A 20780-nucleotide genomic window follows, 5' to 3' on the forward strand; every position below is an offset into this window, starting at 1 on the left:
ATCGTAGCAAGTCTCTCCTGGCTTCTGTACGACGCCACAGACTATACCCCAATTTCCCTGTCCTGCTCCGAGAACTGTCTTTACAGCCGTGATGAAGTTAGTGATCCTTAGATTATTATTATCATTTCCAGCTGTTATCCAGGTACCATCCTGCTGGGCGGCTTTTAACCCGTCCCAGATTGGCCTTGGACATTTAGTTTTAATTATTATATGTACGTCTCTAGCGTGCATTTGGTGTACATCTAACATCTCATAAAAATTTTCCCAGAAATCCAGATTCCCATGATTGGGTTTAAGTTTTGGAAGGTCGCTTAAAATTGTGTGTTTCTCTCCGGGTGTGAAGGGGCGATGCACCGACGTTGTTAATGCATAAAATTGTCTGTCTACATCGCGGTGTTTCCTTAGTGCGCGTCTCTATAGGTGCTAATTTTACTTTCTCTGACTTGAATGAACTCAAATCTGGGTAAAGTTTAGACTCTGTTCTATTATGGGGGTTGTCTGAATGTTTATATGGTGGAGGGGCAGAAGTTTTTCTCTCTCTTTTCCTTATTCCACCATTCTCTATGCTGTTTGGGAACCCAGTTAGGATCCCATCCTGCCTTTTCCATCTTAAGTTGAAGTTTCTTAAACTTCTCTTGTAGGTATTCACATATAGACAAATCTTGTAATGCCATAATGCCAACCCTATCTTTGCCAATGATGGGGCTATATCGTTGGACTTTACAGTACCTCCAGTTCCGTCTGGTTATTGACTGCCACTAACTCTGGCCCTGGCGTACAATGATTTCCTTGCTTAACTTGGGGCTCAGCAGGCCTCGTAATCGTACCTTTCGGTTCCTTTGGTATCTCTCCCTGCAGATCTGTCTTACCTGGAGTTCACCCTACTGTGAACCTCCGCTGTACAGTCAACCTTTCTATTTGTTTTACCTCTACCTCTCCACAGGTTCTCTATAAATTACAATCTGATAGCCAAACACAATCCCGAGATCAAATCTAAATATACAGGGTGGTAATTTTTAAAGGTACTCACCCTTGCTTTGGTCCCGGGAGTGGAGGCAAGTTCAGATCCTCATTCGTGACGCCAAGTTGTAGAACCGTGTGGGAAATAAGAGGAGAAGTCACAGAGATAAAGCAAATAGAACTTTAATGGAGCCGACTCGGAAGCTCCACGTCAGAAATAATTCCTTCAGTGAGACTTAATGTTTACAAACATGAGTACAACTTTATAGGAAAAATGACGTAACATCTTATGGCCGTTCATCCAATCAGAAGAAACAGGTCCGGGTCCGTTTTACGATCTGTCCTCCCATGAAGAGGTGATGGATCCAAAGCAGATGTCCGTCTTTGATGTGCACTAGGAAGATGCGATCCCACGGTCATCATTTACCTAGTGTCAATCGTTCTTTAACAGAAACAATTCCTGCCTATCTGGAGAAACGATTAAGTCATAAACAAATTCTCAGCAGACAGCTGTAGGCTATTTCGGCACTGTGTAATCTTTCATTACTGACAGGAGTTTCTAACAAATCGACCTTGTTGACCCTTTACTTGTCCTGCTAAATCGAATGTGCTCAGTCTGTATACAAAACTACTTCTAATGCTAGTATTAATATAAAACATTATATAATAATCACAAAACACTTTCTTCAACTTCCTATACAGAGTCTTCAGAGAGTTAGTTGAAAATGCATGGGTATATTTTAAGAATATACTACTCAAGGCTCAGGAGCAATTTGTACCAAAACTTAGCAAATTGAGGAACAAAAAACACTGGCCAAAATGGTTTAATAGAGGTATGCAAACAAAAATAAAGAGGAAGAAAATGTTGTATAGCGCATATAAAAGGGATGGTGATGAAACAAAATACATAGAATATGTTGAGCTGCAAAGAGATCTTAAGAAAGGGATCAGGAAAGCAAAGATGGAATTAGAAAGAAACATAGTTCTTGGAGCTCAAACCAATGCAAAGAGCTTTTTTCAATATCACAACAGCAAGCGGTTAATAAAAGAGGAGGTGAAACAGATAAAGCGCAAAAACGGAGGTATCTTGGAAATTGAACAAGATGAGCAAATATTCTAAATGAGTATTTCACAGAGGTTTTTACAAAAGAAAAAACAGATGACATGCCACAGGTTGACAATCAGTCCAGTCAAACCCTAAGAGAGATCAGGATAAATGAGGAGGAGGTACTAAAGGGACTAGCAGAATTAAAAACAAACAAATCACCTGGGCCAGATGGGATATTTCCAACAGTACTTCAAGAAAATAGGTGGCTCAGCAGATACAATCTTGGCAGCACAGGCTATTCAGAGGAACTTAGATAATATTTAGTTGTGGGCTGACACCTGGCAAATGAAATTCAATGTGTACAAGTGCAAGGTAATACATGCAGGTAACAAAAATGTCCACTATAATTACACTATGGGAGGTACAGATCTACATGAAGTAACGCATGAGAAAGACCTAGGAGTCTATGTGGACTCCTCACTTTCTCCATCCAAGCAATGTGGGGAAGCAATAAAGAAGGCAAACAGAATGCTAGGGTATATTGTCAAAAGTGTAGAATTTAAAACAAGGGCAGTAATGTTAAGACTGTACAATGCGCTAGTTAGACCTCATCTGGAATACTGTGTACAGTTCTGGGCACCACACTTCAAAAAGGATATTGCTGCCTTAGAGGCAGTTCAGAGGAGAGCAAGGGAAAGTCCTACTCGGAGAGACTGAGGGAACTGAACCTTTTCACCCTGGAACAGAGGAGACTACCCGGGGACACAAATGGAAATTGGGCTTCAAGGCATTCAGAACTGAAAACAGGAGACACTTCTTTACACAGAGAGTAGTCACAATCTGGAATAAACTACCCAGCGATGTGGTTGAAGCTGAAAGTTTGGGAACATTTAAAAATGGTCTGGAATGGATCCTTGGATCACTTCGATATTAATGAACACCAAACGAGCACGATGGGTCGAATGGTCCCCTCTCATTTGTAAACTCTCTTATGTTCTTAAAAGGGTCTGAAGCAGCATGAAAGAGCACACTAGGCAGCTGTGAGCAGACAGAGAGGGGAGTGTATTTTGTGTTGGCCGAGAATCGAACCCGGGTCAACTTCTTGGAAGGCAGCTATGCTAACCACTATACCACCAACACTTAGAAACTAGTTCACCACCATATCTCACTGTGGTTGAACATGATTCCAGGATTGCAAAGTGGCAGGCAATTCGTTTTCCAAATTGCAATCGGTGAACATTTGGGAAGCCCTGCGTTATCTGCAGTTTCCTGTTCCTGAGTGCGGAAGGAAAATGTCCATTAGCATCTTTCCAGATTGCACTTTATTCAGACCTTTCCGAAATGAAACAAAACCAAAGTTGAAACACACCAGAGGATGGTTTCAATCCATCGACCTCTGGGTTATTGGCCCAGCACGCTTCCGCTGTGCCACTCTGCTCCTTGGGCACTCAACCACCTGTTAACGTCACAGCCACTCCTATATTGCATATTGCAAGCAATACAAGTTTGCAAAGCCCTGCGTTATTTCCACTTTCCTGTTCAAGACTGCACACCGAACTTCTCCATGCGCTGGGGCAGCTTTCCAGGTTTCAGTGCCTTCACATTTCACCCTGTATGTGCTGTGGGAAGCATCATGTCAATTGTTTTGTACTAAGCGGATCGGGGCTCAGTCTGAGCTCAGATCCGAGCTTAAAAATGACCGTGCTTCTGAGCAGCTGGGACTCAAAGCCACACTCCCTGGCTTAGGAACCCAGTGTCTGATCCACTAGGACACGGGGGCTCAGCCAGACAGTATCGGAAAATGGAAATAAATAAATTAATTAATAAATAAAAAGATGCTGCGCGTTACACAATAGACACCAGGTAAAGAAGTGAATAGTTACAGGATCTGTCACGTAAGCTCCTCAACTTGAAACGGGCATGTACGAACTCCTGTGAAATAACACGAGATGGATAACTCCCCCTTCTCTGCTGCAGCAGAATGTGACTACCTATTGCGCAGATTATTGCGTCAATTGATTCGAAAAGAGGGCTGGCATTTGTCACCAATGTGTCTCGTTTTATTTCTGAAATATAACTCCCAGAAAATATTGTCTGTGTTTTTGAAATTGAATAACCTCAAAAGAAAGAAATGATCCAGTCAATTGCTAAAGAAGAGTCTTGCCGCTGCATTCTGGAATGAAGAAAAGAATGAAATGACAAGTACAATCAAAGCAAGAAAGAGAGCGGGCTGTGTCGGATGCGCCAGCCGGGAATCGAACCCGAGTCACAAGAATGGGAATCTTGTATGATACCACTACACCACTGGCGCTGCTGGGGAAGCTCTGGCTTGCGTCCTTGAAGCAAATTCATAGAAAGCGTCCCATGGGGCAAGATGATGTCTTAATGATTATCCTTATTAGTCTGTTGTCGATCTGCTTAATACGTACCTAGCCAATCACTACATCACAGGTGCAGAGACAATCAGTATGAAGGTGAACACGATTTCGTTAACGTGTGCCCATTTACAAGTTCAATGAATGTATACATAAATAAAGCAGATCTGGGTTTTCCTCTGAAACATTAAGGACTGGTTTCATAAATGCGTCCATAAGTCCATAAACGCCACGAGTGCAACGTGCAACTCTATTGTAGCTGCTGTTACTGTACGATTCATCGTGATACGTGTGTGTTTTATTTCAGCTGTAACTCGCCCTGGTTAAGCACGTCTACGGTGTAATTTAAAAATATTACAGAAATTGTCGTTTGCAGTTACAAATCTGTAGTAAGAGTAATACGTTAAGGGAGTCAAGTTCAGCAATTTAAAATACAAATCTACTAGCACATATCTTGATGAAGATTACAATAATAACAATAATAATAATACATAGCAAATATTTATTTTAGTGTTGCACATGGAAAGTTTTCTTACAGTAACTTCTGAATATAATGTTGTCTATACCCTTTTAGCTATTCGTAATATCTCTTAACAGAAACTTGTATATTTTTAGCTGTCTCCAATCATCTAAAGCAGAAGTATTTACAAGTTGCCACAGAGAGAGACCGGAGAGTACAGGTGAGAGGTAGCCATTTTGTTGTTTGACTAGTTTCAGAATAGTCTTAGCATTGCTCATTTTGTTTTAAGTTTGCCTTAAATTGACATTAGCATTGTCTGTAGTTTGCCTAAATTGAAGCCAATTCAGTTCAGCTGCTGAGTTGGTGAAAGTAAACAGGTTGTAGAAGGGAGTTTCTGTCTAGGACTAGCAGGAATTATGTTGTAGGAGGAGCCAGGTGGGGCCAATTAGGTGTGAATTGGGGGTAGGTAGACAAAAGCTACTTAAAGCAGCTGTTGAGAAAGAGCTGTGCTGTTTTTCGCTGACAAAAGTTAGGCAGTTGACTAGCAGCAGGAACCAAGATAAGTACAAACAAACAAACAAACAAACAAACAAACAAAAAGTAACATTTAGAAGCATGTGGCCACTACAGTGTCAGGTTTGCAGAATGATTGCCTTCCTGGATGAACTCATCCAAGAAGGCTTCATATGAGAACGTTGTCGGCAGGTTGAAATCCTAGAGATCAATTGATCTTGAGGCTCAGCTTGTCGATCTGCGCTGTATTAGGGATATAGAAGAATTGGTCAATCAGCCCATGAGAGAGATGGTGTGCACGCCAAAACCTAGGAGAGTTGAGACCTTAGAGCAGGACAGCGTAGAGAACTGCTGGGTTACAGTAGGTCGTAACCGCAGAAAAGGGCGTGCACACCCCGTAGAGACACCCCAAGAGCTTGAATTGCCCAACAGGTTCCAACTGCTGGACATCGAGTTGGACAGTGACAGCTCAGAGGGTGATGGGGGGCAGTTGAGCACCAGAGCACCATGGTGCCCAATAATCCCCCAGACGAAGGAGGTAGTTATAGTAGGAGACTCAATTCTTAGAGGTGTAGATCACACAGTGTGTTCTAGTGACATGGAGACCCGCATTGGTATCTTGCCTGCCTGGTGCTCAGGTTGCAGATCTCCCTAAACTAGTAGACGGGCTACTGGCCAAATCCGGGGGGAATCCACTGGTCATGGTCAGGGAGACAGGCAGAGATTATAAAGTTTAACACGTGGTTGAAAGCTTGGTGTAGGGAAGAGGGGTTTAGGTTTATGGAGCATTGGTCTTTCTTCTGGGATAGATGGGACCTGTACAAACCGGACGGTCTACATCTAAACAGAAGGGGGGCTAATGCATTGGAAGAGCGTATGTGCAGTGAAATTGAGAATCATTTAAACTAGGAACCAGGGGGGCAGGGAGCTTTGACAATGGGAGATGTTCCACTAAGGAAAGGAAACCAAGGCAAACTGCCAGTAGGAAAGTCCTGAAATGTTTGTACCTCAATGCCAGGAGTATAAGGAACAAGATGTTAGACTTGGAAGCCACAGTGCTGGTGTGTGACTATGATGTTGTAGGAGTGACAGAAACATGGCTTACAGAAAATGATGGGGATGAATACAAGTTGGAAGGATACACACAGTTTAGGTGAGACAGGCAAAATCGAAGAGGGGGTGGGGTAGCATTATATGTGAAAAATGACATTGAGGCAGAAGAACTTGTATTAGATCCCAGTAATGGAACAGAATCTTTGTGGGTGAAACGTTTGAACAAGAGATCTGGAGGATTAGCGGTAGGAGTGTGTTACAGGCCACCAAACTCAGATTTTCAGAAAGATGCTGCATTGTACAGTGTAATCAGGACTGCATGTAGCAAGGATGTGGCTGTTATAATGGGGGATTTCAATTTCCCAAACTAAGACTGGGAAAGCCCAGTGGGGACTACAGAAGCAGAAATGGAAATGGTTGAGATGGTAAATGACTGCTTTCTAACTCAATTTGTCAGGGAACCAACCAGAGAGAGCGCATGTATTGACTTGATCTTTTCAAATGACCAAGATAGAGTCAGGGGGACAGTAGTTAGAGAACCAATGGCAAATTGTGATCACAATATGGTTATCTTTGAGGCATTCTTTCAAAAAACAAGGTCCAAGTCTAAAACAATGGTCTACAATTTTAGAAAAGCAAATCTTGAAGATATGAGACTGCACTTAGAAGAGGTAGACTGGAGCACACTGGATACAGAGTTAGTTGAAAATGCATGGGTATATTTTAAGAATATACTAATCGAGGCTCAGGTCCAATTTGTACCAAAACTTAGCAAATTGAGGAACAAAAAACATTGGCCAAAATGGTTTAATAGAGGTATGCAAAAAATATAAAGAGAAAGACAATGTTGTATAGTGCATACAAAAGGGATGGTGACGAAACAAAATACATAGAATATGTTGAGCTGCAAAGAGATCTTTAGAAAGGGATCAGGAAAGCAAAGAGGGAATTAGAAAGAAACATAGCTCTTGGAGCTCAAACCAATGCAAAACTGAGCCAGGAAATTGCAGACCAATCAGTCTGACCTGCATCACCTGTAAAATGTTGGAAAAAATGATTAGACAGAAAATAGAGGCGCATCTCAATGAAAACCATATTCTCGGAGCTAGTCAACATGGGTTTAGACGAGGCAGATCATGTCTTACTAATTTATTAGAATGTTTAGAACATGCAACTGCAGCTGTAGATCACGTGAAAGCATATGATATGATATACTTAGATTTCCAAAAAGCTTTTGATAAGGTTCCACACCAAAGACTGATCCTCAAATTGGAAGCTGTAGGCATTCAGGGTAATGTAAGTAGATGGATTATGAACTGGTTGATGTCTAGGAAACAGAGGGTGTCGATTAGAGGAGTCACTTCTAACTGGAATGAGGTTGTTAGTGGAGTTCCACAGGGATCAGTACTAGGGCCTTTGCATTTTCTAATCTATATTAATGATCTGGACTCTGGGATAGTTAGCAAACTTGTCAAATTTGCAGATGATACTAAAATAGGTGGCTCAGCAGATACAATCTTGGCAGCACAGGCTATTCAGAGGGACTTAGATAATATTCAGTTGTGGGCTGACACCTGGCAAATGAAATTCAATGTGGACAAGTGCAAGGTAATACATGCAGGTAACAAAAATGTCCACTATAATTACACTATGGGAGGTACAGATCTAGATGAAGTAACGCATGAGAAAGACCTAGGAGTCTATGTGGACTCCTCATTTTCTCCATCCAAGCAATGTGGGGAAGCAATAAAAAAGGCAAACAGAATGCTAGGGTATATTGTCAAAAGTGTAGAATTTAAAACAAGGGCAGTAATGTTAAGACTGTACAATGCGCTAGTTAGACCTCATCTGGAATACTGTGTACAGTTCTGGGCACCACACTTCAAGAAGGATATTGCTGCCTTAGAGGCAGTTCAGAGGAGAGCAACCAGACTTATTCCAGGTCTGAAGGGAAAGTCCTACTTGGAGAGACTGAGGGAACTGAACCTTTTCACCCTGGAACAGAGGAGACTACGTGGGGACTTGATCCAAGTCTTCAAAATCATGAAAGGCATCGACCACATCAAACCAGAGGAGCTTTTCCAGATCAGCAGGGACACACGCACCCGGGGACACAAATGGAAATTGGGCTTCAAGGCATTCAAAACGGAAAACAGGAGACACTTCTTTACACAGAGAGTAGTCACAATCTGGAATAAACTACCCAGCGATGTTGTTTAAGCTGAAAGTTTGGGAACATTTAAAAATGGTCTGGAAAGGATCCTTGGATCACTTCGATATTATTGAACACCAAACGAGCATGAAGAGTCGAATGGTCCCCTCTCGTTTGTAAACTTTCATATGTTCTTAAAAGGGTCTGAAGCAGCATGAAAGAGCACACTAAGCAGCTGAGAACAGACAGAGAGGGGAGTGAATATTGCGCTGGCCGGGTCAACTGCTTGGAAGGCAGCTATGCTAACCACTATACCACCAACACTTGAACAAGAAAAGTCTAGCCGCTGTATTCTGGAATGAAGAAAAAAATGAAATGACAAGGGCAATCAAAGCAAGTAAGACAGTAGGCTGTGTGGCATACGCTAGCCAGAAATCGAACGCAACTCACAAGAACAGGAACCTTGTATGATACCACTACACCACTGGCGCTGCGGGGAAGCTCTAGATTCTGTCACCGAAGCAAATGCACAAGACATATAAAACGCGTCCCCTGGGGCACAATGGTCTTTTAATAATTATCTGTAATAATCTGCAGTCGAACTGCTTAATACGAACCTAGCTAATCACTACATCACAGGCGCATGGTTGTCATTCAGGGAAAATATGTGTTCACGAATGTTCATCGGAGTGGTTGTCATGCTAAGAGGTCAGTTGGAGTAGAGGTAGCTGGCCATGCCGTGCCTCGTTGGCGCAGTAGGTAGCGCGTCAGTCTCATAATCTGAAGGTGGTGAGTTCGACCCTAACACGAGGCAAGCTCTTTTCCTTTATCTTTGAGTTCTACCACACTGATCTCCAGCTGCAGAAAAAAGGCGCACACCTGTGCAATAAAGTGGTTGCTTGCGCTGTCTGAAGAAATTCATGGCAAAATGCCAAATCCTGGGATGGAACAAGGGACCTTTAGATGTTCAGTCTATCGCTCCCCCAACTGAGCTACTTCGGCCATTGGTGAGATGACGTCGTGATCCCAAAAGTCAAAGTGAAGGAAGCCCTGGCAGAACACAGTCATTGAAAAGTTCATTGTTTTCCATGACGTCGGCAACGACTCAATTTGATCACTGCAGCACAAGTCAGGATGGCCGAGTGGTGTAAGGTGCTGCGTGCAGGTCATCGTCTCCTGTAGAGGCTTGGCTTTGAATCCCACCTCTGACAAGGGTCCTTTTACCACTCAGGAGCACACACTTACCCGTGCTGGCGACAAGGACAACAAGAGTTGAGGACTGTGTTGAAAACGACATTACACAAAGAATTCAATGTTGAAAGAAATACATCAATACATAAATCAATGGACATGTATTTATTCATTGATTGATTGACTTCAACATGTCTTAATTTAGTCGCTGTACCCACAAAGCAACACTCAGCATAGTGGAGGCTATAGCTCGGCGTTATTGCGTGTACCTTACATGTATCACCCCTGGCACCTGGCCCTGATAACTCCCTACTTTTTGACCACAGTCTGTCTGTGACTTGAACCCGAGAAGTAAAAATGATGCACATGGGCGCTTGCAATCTCGTTGTTTCAATCACATATCACAGTGGATGCGTACACACGGTGTTTCTAGGGGATTGCTGGGACAGTAACGAATGTGTTCCTTGCTTTACATGTCATCTAGCGCACAGTAGCTTTTTCTCCTTCTTTTTGACCATTTCATCCACATATTGTGCCTTTGGGGAACGCCTCCGAAACAGATTTAGAATGCTCTGAGATTCAAGAAACAACAGTGCAACTCTTTTCCAGGGTTGTGGGTAACGCGTTACTAAGTAACGCATTACAGTAATGTTATTACTTTTGGTAGTAACGAGTAACGTAACGTAGTATGGTTCCAAAAGGAGTAATAATATTACAGTTACTGATTCCTTTTTTTTGTTCTCGTTACTGCATTACACATTGTAACGATATGGTCTTAATAAGGACAATAAGGACGTCTATGTCGTACATTAAAAATATTAGAAAAACTGTCGTTTGCTGTTACAAATCTGTAGTAAGAGTAATAAGTTAAAGGAGTCAAGTTGAGACATTTAAGATGCAAATCTACTAGCACATATCTTGATGATGATTACAATAATAACAATAATAAAAATAAATAGCAAAGATGTATTTTAGTGTTGCACGTTTTCTTATGGTAACGTAATGCTTGTCTGAGTATAATGTTGTCTATACACGTTTAGCTACTGCTAATATCTCTTAACAGAAACGTGTATTTATTATGCTGTCTCCAATCATCTAAAGCACAAAGAATAAAACAGCCACAAAAGTCCTTTCCACACCAGGCTCTATCGCTCGTAGTGTTGCTTTCTGTCTTCATTTTTAAAACGAAACACAGAACCAAACCCACAATCGCTCCGCTCCTCCCACAACAGGGGGTGGACTTCCGACACTGGCCTGGTTTTCCTGTGGTGCTTTATTAAAACAACAAAAGATAACAGTATGTCTCTGTCATTATCAACTGCTTGTGTTGGTGTAGCTTTGAAATTGTTTATTGAGGTCCCGCAACGTTTGGGGTGTAATGCAGAGTAATGTAAAAGTAAAGTAACTAATTACATTCTCCAGGAAGTAATAAGTAAAGTGTTTAGTTACTTTTGATATGAGTAACGAGTACAATGTAAGACATTACTTTTTGTGAGTAACGACCCCAACACTGCTCTTTTCCTTCTCTTTGGGCTTGTTTGTTTGTTGTTGAAGGAGATACAAAGTTTGAGAGTGTCTCGTTTTATTTCTGAAATATAACTCCCAGAAAGTATGGTCTTTGTGTTCTTGAAATTGAATAACCTCAAAAGAAAGAAATGGTCCAATGAATTGCCGAGGAAAAGTCTAGCCGCTGTATTCTGGAATGAAGAAAAAAATGAAATGACAAGGGCAATCAAAGCAAGTAAGACAGTAGGCTGTGTGGCATACGCTAGCCAGAAATCGAACGCAACTCACAAGAACAGGAACCTTGTATGATACCACTACACCACTGGCGCTGCGGGGAAGCTCTAGATTCTGTCACCGAAGCAAATGCACAAGACATATAAAACGCGTCCCCTGGGGCACAATGGTCTTTTAATAATTATCTGTAATAATCTGCAGTCGAACTGCTTAATACGTACCTAGCTAATCACTACATCACAGGCGCATGGTTGTCATTCGGGGAAAATATGTGTTCACGAATGTTCATCGGAGTGGTTGTCATGCTAAGAGGTCAGTTGGAGTAGTTGGAGCTGGCCATGCCGTGCCTCGTTGGCGCAGTAGGTAGCGCGTCAGTCTCATAATCTGAAGGTGGTGAGTTCGACCCTCACACGGGGCAAGCACTCTTCCTTTATCTTTGAGTTCTACCACACTGATCTCCAGCTGCAGAAAAAAGGCGCACACCTGTGCAATAAAGTGGTTGCTTGCGCTGTCTGAAGAAATTCATGGCAAAATGCCAAATCCTGGGATGTAACAAGGGACCTTTAGATGTTCAGTCTATCGCTCCCCCAACTGAGCTATTTCGGCCATTGGTGAGATGACGTCGTGATCCCAAAAGTCAAAGTGAAGGAAGCCCTGGCAGAACACAGTCATTGAAAAGTTCATTGTTTTCCATGACGTCGGCAACGACTCAATTTGATCAGTGGAACACAAGTCAGGATGGCCGAGTGGTGTAAGGTGCTGCGTGCAGGTCATCGTCTCCTGTAGAGGCTTGGCTTTGAATCCCACCTCTGACAAGGGTCCTTTTACCACTCAGGAGCACACACTTACCCGTGCTGGCGACAAGGACAACAAGAGTTGAGGACTGTGTTGAAAACGACATTACACAAAGAATTCAATGTTGAAAGAAATACATCAATACATAAATCAATGGACATGTATTTATTCATTGATTGATTGACTTCAACATGTCTTAATTTAGTCGCTGTACCCACAAAGCAACACTCAGCATAGTGGAGGCTATAGCTCGGCGTTATTGCGTGTACCTTACATGTATCACCCCTGGCACCTGGCCCTGATAACTCCCTACTTTTTGACCACAGTCTGTCTGTGACTTCAACCCGAGAAGTAAAAATGATGCACATGGGCGCTTGCAATCTCGTAGTTTCAATCACATATCACAGTGGATGCGTACACACGGTGTTTCTCGGAGATTGCTGGGACAGTAACGAATGTGCTCCTTGCTTTACATGTCATCTAGCGCACAGTAGCTTTTTCTCCTTCTTTTTGCCCATATCATCCACATATTGTGCCTTTGGGGAACGCCTCCGAAACAGATTTAGAATGCTCTGAGATTCAAGAAACGACAGTGCAACTCTTTTCCAGGGTTGTGGGTAACGCGTTACTAAGTAACGCATTACAGTAATGTTATTACTTTTGGTAGTAACGAGTAACGTAACGTGGTATGGTTCCAAAAGGAGTAATAATATTACAGTTACTGATTCCTTTTTTTGTTCTCGTTACTGCATTACACATTGTAACGATATGGTCTTAATAAGGACGATAAGGACGTCTATGTCGTACATTAAAAATATTAGAAAAACTGTCGTTTGCAGTTACAAATCTGTAGTAAGAGTAATAAGTTAAAGGAGTCAAGTTGAGACATTTAAGATGCAGATCTACTAGCACATATCTTGATGATGATTACAATAATAACAATAATAAAAATAAATAGCAAAGATGTATTTTAGTGTTGCACGTTTTCTTATGGTAACGTAATGCTTGTCTGAGTATAATGTTGTCTATACACGTTTAGCTACTGCTAATATCTCTTAACAGAAACGTGTATTTATTATGCTGTCTCCAATCATCTAAAGCACAAAGAATAAAACAGCCACAAAAGTCCTTTCCACACCAGGCTCTATCGCTCGTAGTGTTGCTTTCTGTCTTCATTTTTAAAACGAAACACAGAACCAAACCCACAATCGCTCCGCTCCTCCCACAACAGGGGGTGGACTTCCGACACTGGCCTGGTTTTCCTGTGGCGCTTTATTAAAACAACAAAAGATAACAGTATGTCTCTGTCATTATCAACTGCTTGTGTTGGTGTAGCTTTGAAATTGTTTATTGAGGTCCCGCAACGTTTGGGGTGTAATGCAGAGTAATGTAAAAGTAAAGTAACTAATTACATTCTCCAGGAAGTAATAAGTAAAGTGTTTAGTTACTTTTGATATGAGTAACGAGTACAATGTAAGACATTACTTTTTGTGAGTAACGACCCCAACACTGCTCTTTTCCTTCTCTTTGGGCTTGTTTGTTTGTTGTTGAAGGAGATACAAAGTTTGAGAGTGTCTCGTTTTATTTCTGAAATATAACTCCCAGAAAGTATGGTCTTTGTGTTCTTGAAATTGAATAACCTCAAAAGAAAGAAATGGTCCAATGAATTGCCGAGGAAAAGTCTAGCCGCTGTATTCTGGAATGAAGAAAAAAATGAAATGACAAGGGCAATCAAAGCAAGTAAGACAGTAGGCTGTGTGGCATACGCTAGCCAGAAATCGAACGCAACTCACAAGAACAGGAACCTTGTATGATACCACTACACCACTGGCGCTGCGGGGAAGCTCTAGATTCTGTCACCGAAGCAAATGCACAAGACATATAAAACGCGTCCCCTGGGGCACAATGGTCTTTTAATAATTATCTGTAATAATCTGCAGTCGAACTGCTTAATACGTACCTAGCTAATCACTACATCACAGGCGCATGGTTGTCATTCGGGGAAAATATGTGTTCACGAATGTTCATCGGAGTGGTTGTCATGCTAAGAGGTCAGTTGGAGTAGTTGGAGCTGGCCATGCCGTGCCTCGTTGGCGCAGTAGGTAGCGCGTCAGTCTCATAATCTGAAGGTGGTGAGTTCGACCCTCACACGGGGCAAGCACTCTTCCTTTATCTTTGAGTTCTACCACACTGATCTCCAGCTGCAGAAAAAAGGCGCACACCTGTGCAATAAAGTGGTTGCTTGCGCTGTCTGAAGAAATTCATGGCAAAATGCCAAATCCTGGGATGTAACAAGGGACCTTTAGATGTTCAGTCTATCGCTCCCCCAACTGAGCTATTTCGGCCATTGGTGAGATGACGTCGTGATCCCAAAAGTCAAAGTGAAGGAAGCCCTGGCAGAACACAGTCATTGAAAAGTTCATTGTTTTCCATGACGTCGGCAACGACTCAATTTGATCAGTGGAACACAAGTCAGGATGGCCGAGTGGTGTAAGGTGCTGCGTGCAGGTCATCGTCTCCTGTAGAGGCTTGGCTTTGAATCCCACCTCTGACAAGGGTCCTTTTACCACTCAGGAGCACACACTTACCCGTGCTGGCGACAAGGACAACAAGAGTTGAGGACTGTGTTGAAAACGACATTACACAAAGAATTCAATGTTGAAAGAAATACATCAATACATAAATCAATGGACATGTATTTATTCATTGATTGATTGACTTCAACATGTCTTAATTTAGTCGCTGTACCCACAAAGCAACACTCAGCATAGTGGAGGCTATAGCTCGGCGTTATTGCGTGTACCTTACATGTATCACCCCTGGCACCTGGCCCTGATAACTCCCTACTTTTTGACCACAGTCTGTCTGTGACTTCAACCCGAGAAGTAAAAATGATGCACATGGGCGCTTGCAATCTCGTAGTTTCAATCACATATCACAGTGGATGCGTACACACGGTGTTTCTCGGAGATTGCTGGGACAGTAACGAATGTGCTCCTTGCTTTACATGTCATCTAGCGCACAGTAGCTTTTTCTCCTTCTTTTTGCCCATATCATCCACATATTGTGCCTTTGGGGAACGCCTCCGAAACAGATTTAGAATGCTCTGAGATTCAAGAAACGACAGTGCAACTCTTTTCCAGGGTTGTGGGTAACGCGTTACTAAGTAACGCATTACAGTAATGTTATTACTTTTGGTAGTAACGAGTAACGTAACGTGGTATGGTTCCAAAAGGAGTAATAATATTACAGTTACTGATTCCTTTTTTTGTTCTCGTTACTGCATTACACATTGTAACGATATGGTCTTAATAAGGACGATAAGGACGTCTATGTCGTACATTAAAAATATTAGAAAAACTGTCGTTTGCAGTTACAAATCTGTAGTAAGAGTAATAAGTTAAAGGAGTCAAGTTGAGACATTTAAGATGCAGATCTACTAGCACATATCTTGATGATGATTACAATAATAACAATAATAAAAATAAATAGCAAAGATGTATTTTAGTGTTGCACGTTTTCTTATGGTAACGTAATGCTTGTCTGAGTATAATGTTGTCTATACACGTTTAGCTACTGCTAATATCTCTTAACAGAAACGTGTATTTATTATGCTGTCTCCAATCATCTAAAGCACAAAGAATAAAACAGCCACAAAAGTCCTTTCCACACCAGGCTCTATCGCTCGTAGTGTTGCTTTCTGTCTTCATTTTTAAAACGAAACACAGAACCAAACCCACAATCGCTCCGCTCCTCCCACAACAGGGGGTGGACTTCCGACACTGGCCTGGTTTTCCTGTGGCGCTTTATTAAAACAACAAAAGATAACAGTATGTCTCTGTCATTATCAACTGCTTGTGTTGGTGTAGCTTTGAAATTGTTTATTGAGGTCCCGCAACGTTTGGGGTGTAATGCAGAGTAATGTAAAAGTAAAGTAACTAATTACATTCTCCAGGAAGTAATAAGTAAAGTGTTTAGTTACTTTTGATATGAGTAACGAGTACAATGTAAGACATTACTTCTTGTGAGTAACGACCCCAACACTGCTCTTTTCCTTCTCTTTTGGCTTGTTTGTTTGTTGTTGAAGGAGATACAAAGTTTGAGAGTGTCTCGTTTTATTTCTGAAATATAACTCCCAGAAAGTATGGTCTTTGTGTTCTTGAAATTGAATAACCTCAAAAGAAAGAAATGGTCCAATGAATTGCCGAAGAAAAGTCTAGCCGCTGTATTCTGGAATGAAGAAAAAAATGAAATGACAAGGGCAATCAAAGCAAGTAAGACAGTAGGCTGTGTGGCATACGCTAGCCAGAAATCGAACGCAACTCACAAGAACAGGAACCTTGTATGATACCACTACACCACTGGTGCAGCGGGGAAGCTCTAGATTCTGTCACCGAAGCAAATGCACAAGACATATAAAACGCGTCCCCTGGGGCACAATGGTCTTTTAATAATTATCTGTAATAATCTGCAGTCGAACTGCTTAATACGTACCTAGCTAATCACTACATCACAGGCGCATGGTTGTCATTCGGGGAAAATATGTGTTCACGAATGTTCATCGGAGTGGTTGTCATGCTAAGAGGTCAGTTGGAGTAGAGGGAGCTGGCCATGCCGTGCCTCGTTGGCGCAGTAGGTAGCGCGTCAGTCTCATAATCTGAAGGTGGTGAGTTCGACCCTCACACGGGGCAAGCACTCTTCCTTTATCTTTGAGTTCTACCACACTGATCTCCAGCTGCAGAAAAAAGGTGCACACCTGTGCAATAAAGTGGTTGCTTGCGCTGTCTGAAGAAATTCATGGCAAAATGCCAAATCCTGGGATGGAACAAGGGACCTTTAGATGTTCAGTCTATCGCTCCCCCAACTGAGCTATTTCGGCCATTGGTGAGATGACGTCGTGATCCCAAAAGTCAAAGTGAAGGAAGCCCTGGCAGAACACAGTCATTGAAAAGTTCATTGTTTTCCATGACGTCGGCAACGACTCAATTTGATCACTGCAACACAAGTCAGGATGGCCGAGTGGTGTAAGGTGCTGCGTGCAGGTCATCGTCTCCTGTAGAGGCTTGGCTTTGAATCCCACCTCTGACAAGGGTCCTTTTACCACTCAGGAGCACACACTTACCCGTGCTGGCGACAAGGACAACAAGAGTTGAGGACTGTGTTGAAAACGACATTACACAAAGAATTCAATGTTGAAAGACATACATCAATACATAAATCAATGGACATGTATTTATTCATTGATTGATTGACTTCAACATGTCTTAATTTAGTCGCTGTACCCACAAAGCAACACTCAGCATAGTGGAGGCTATAGCTCGGCGTTATTGCGTGTACCTTACATGTATCACCCCTGGCACCTGGCCCTGATAACTCCCTACTTTTTGACCACAGTCTGTCTGTGACTTGAACCCGAGAAGTAAAAATGATGCACATGGGCACTTGCAATCTCGTTGTTTCAATCACATATCACAGTGGATGCGTACACACGGTGTTTCTCGGAGATTGCTGGGACAGTAACGAATGTGTTCCTTGCTTTACATGTCATCTAGCGCACAGTAGCTTTTTCTCCTTCTTTTTGCCCATATCATCCACATATTGTGCCTTTGGGGAACGCCTCCGAAACAGATTTAGAATGCTCTGAGATTCAAGAAACGACAGTGCAACTCTTTTCCAGGGTTGTGGGTAATGCGTTACTAAGTAACGGTATGGTATTACTTTTGGTAGTAACGAGTAACGTAACGTGGTATGGTTCCAAAAGGAGTAATAATATTACAGTTACTGATTCCTTTTTTTTGTTCTCGTTACTGCATTACACATTGTAACGATATGGTCTTAATAAGGACGATAAGGACGTCTATGTCGTACATTAAAAAGATTAGAAAATCTGTCGTTTGCAGTTACAAATCTGTAGTAAGAGTAATAAGTTAAAGGAGTCAAGTTGAGACATTTAAGATGCAGATCTACTAGCACATATCTTGATGATGATTACAATAATAACAATAATAAAAATAAATAGCAAAGATGTATTTTAGTGTTGCACGTTTTCTTATGGTAACGTAATGCTTGTCTGAGTATAATGTTGTCTATACACGTTTAGCTACTGCTAATATCTCTTAACAGAAACGTGTATTTATTATGCTGTCTCCAATCATCTAAAGCACAAAGAATAAAACAGCCACAAAAGTCCTTTCCACACCAGGCTCTATCGCTCGTAGTGTTGCTTTCTGTCTTCATTTTTAAAACGAAACACAAAACCAAACCCACAATCGCTCCGCTCCTCCCACAACAGGGGGTGGACTTCCGACACTGGCCTGGTTTTCCTGTGGCGCTTTATTAAAACAACAAAAGATAACAGTATGTCTCTGTCATTATCAACTGCTTGTGTTGGTGTAGCTTTGAAATTGTTTATTGAGGTCCCGCAACGTTTGGGGTGTAATGCAGAGTAATGTAAAAGTAAAGTAACTAATTACATTCTCCAGGAAGTAATAAGTAAAGTGTTTAGTTACTTTTGATATGAGTAACGAGTACAATGTAAGACATTACTTTTTGTGAGTAACGACCCCAAACACTGCTCTTTTCCTTCTCTTTTGGCTTGTTTGTTTGTTGTTGAAAGAGATACAAAGTTTGAGAGTGTCTCGTTTTATTTCTGAAATATAACTCCCAGAAAGTATGGTCTTTGTGTTCTTGAAATTGAATAACCTCAAAAGAAAGAAATGGTCCAATGAATTGCCGAAGAAAAGTCTAGCTGCTGTATTCTGGAATGAAGAAAAAAATGAAATGACAAGGGCAATCAAAGCAAGTAAGACAGTAGGCTGTGTGGCATACGCTAGCCAGAAATCGAACGCAACTCACAAGAACAGGAACCTTGTATGATACCACTACACCACTGGCGCTGCGGGGAAGCTCTAGATTCTGTCACCGAAGCAAATGCACAAGACATATAAAACGCGTCCCCTGGGGCACAATGGTCTTTTAATAATTATCTGTAATAATCTGCAGTCGAACTGCTTAATACGTACCTAGCTAATCACTACATCACAGGCGCATGGTTGTCATTCGGGGAAAATATGTGTTCACGAATGTTCATCGGAGTGGTTGTCATGCTAAGAGGTCAGTTGGAGTAGAGGGAGCTGGCCATGCCGTGCCTCGTTGGCGCAGTAGGTAGCGCGTCAGTCTCATAATCTGAAGGTGGTGAGTTCGACCCTCACATGGGGCAAGCACTCTTCCTTTATCTTTGAGTTCTACCACACTGATCTCCAGCTGCAGAAAAAAGGCGCACACCTGTGCAATAAAGTGGTTGCTTGCGCTGTCTGAAGAAATTCATGGCAAAATGCCAAATCCTGGGATGGAACAAGGGACCTTTAGATGTTCAGTCTATCGCTCCCCCAACTGAGCTATTTCGGCCATTGGTGAGATGACGTCGTGATCCCAAAAGTCAAAGTGAAGGAAGCCCTGGCAGAACACAGTCATTGAAAAGTTCATTGTTTTCCATGACGTCGGCAACGACTCAATTTGATCACCGCAACACAAGTCAGGATGGCCGAGTGGTGTAAGGTGCTGCGTGCAGGTCATCGTCTCCTGTAGAGGCTTGGCTTTGAATCCCACCTCTGACAAGGGTCCTTTTACCACTCAGGAGCACACACTTACCCGTGCTGGCGACAAGGACAACAAGAGTTGAGGACTGTGTTGAAAACGACATTACACAAAGAATTCAATGTTGAAAGAAATACATCAATACATAAATCAATGGACATGTATTTATTAATTGAATGATTGACTTCAACATGTCTTAATTTAGTCGCTGTACCCACAAAGCAACACTCAGCATAGTGGAGGCTATAGCTCGGCGTTATTGCGTGTACCTTACATGTATCACCCCTGGCACCTGGCCCTGATAACTCCCTACTTTTTGACCACAGTCTGTCTGTGACTTGAACCCGAGAAGTAAAAATGATGCACATGGGCGCTTGCAATCTCGTTGTTTCAATCACATATCACAGTGGATGCGTACACACGGTGTTTCTCGGAGATTGCTGGGACAGTAACGAATGTGTTCCTTGCTTTACATGTCATCTAGCGCACAGTAGCTTTTTCTCCTTCTTTTTGCCCATATCATCCACATATTGTGCCTTTGGGGAACGCCTCCGAAACAGATTTAGAATGCTCTGAGATTCAAGAAACGACAGTGCAACTCTTTTCCAGGGTTGTGGGTAACGCGTTACTAAGTAACGCATTACAGTAATGTTATTACTTTTGGTAGTAACGAGTAACGTAACGTGGTATGGTTCCAAAAGGAGAAATAATATTACAGTTACTGATTCCTTTTTTTTGTTCTCGTTACTGCATTACACATTGTAACGATATGGTCTTAATAAGGACGATAAGGACGTCTATGTCGTACATTAAAAATATTAGAAAAACTGTCGTTTGCAGTTACAAATCTGTAGTAAGAGTAATAAGTTAAAGGAGTCAAGTTGAGACATGTAAGAT

At 42.0% G+C, this 20780-nt stretch overlaps 6 non-coding genes across 6 annotated transcripts; 5 read left to right on the forward strand and 1 right to left on the reverse strand.

The window, feature by feature from the left end:
- Positions 1-4248: 4248 nt before the first annotated feature.
- trnag-ccc (transfer RNA glycine (anticodon CCC)) lies at positions 4249-4319 on the reverse strand. The gene has a single exon. It is a non-coding gene; the product is annotated as a tRNA-Gly (tRNA).
- Positions 4320-9302: 4983 nt separating this feature from the next.
- Positions 9303-9375, forward strand: trnam-cau (transfer RNA methionine (anticodon CAU)). The gene has a single exon. It is a non-coding gene; the product is annotated as a tRNA-Met (tRNA).
- Positions 9376-11837: 2462 nt separating this feature from the next.
- trnam-cau (transfer RNA methionine (anticodon CAU)) lies at positions 11838-11910 on the forward strand. The gene has a single exon. It is a non-coding gene; the product is annotated as a tRNA-Met (tRNA).
- Positions 11911-14371: 2461 nt separating this feature from the next.
- trnam-cau (transfer RNA methionine (anticodon CAU)) lies at positions 14372-14444 on the forward strand. The gene has a single exon. It is a non-coding gene; the product is annotated as a tRNA-Met (tRNA).
- A 2461-nt stretch (positions 14445-16905) lies between these two features.
- Positions 16906-16978, forward strand: trnam-cau (transfer RNA methionine (anticodon CAU)). The gene has a single exon. It is a non-coding gene; the product is annotated as a tRNA-Met (tRNA).
- Positions 16979-19433: 2455 nt separating this feature from the next.
- Positions 19434-19506, forward strand: trnam-cau (transfer RNA methionine (anticodon CAU)). Its single transcript has one exon. It is a non-coding gene; the product is annotated as a tRNA-Met (tRNA).
- The last annotated feature ends 1274 nt before the right edge of the window (positions 19507-20780 follow it).

Source organism: Amia ocellicauda, chromosome 14 (assembly GCF_036373705.1).
Source record: "Amia ocellicauda isolate fAmiCal2 chromosome 14, fAmiCal2.hap1, whole genome shotgun sequence".
NCBI lineage: Eukaryota > Metazoa > Chordata > Actinopteri > Amiiformes > Amiidae > Amia > Amia ocellicauda.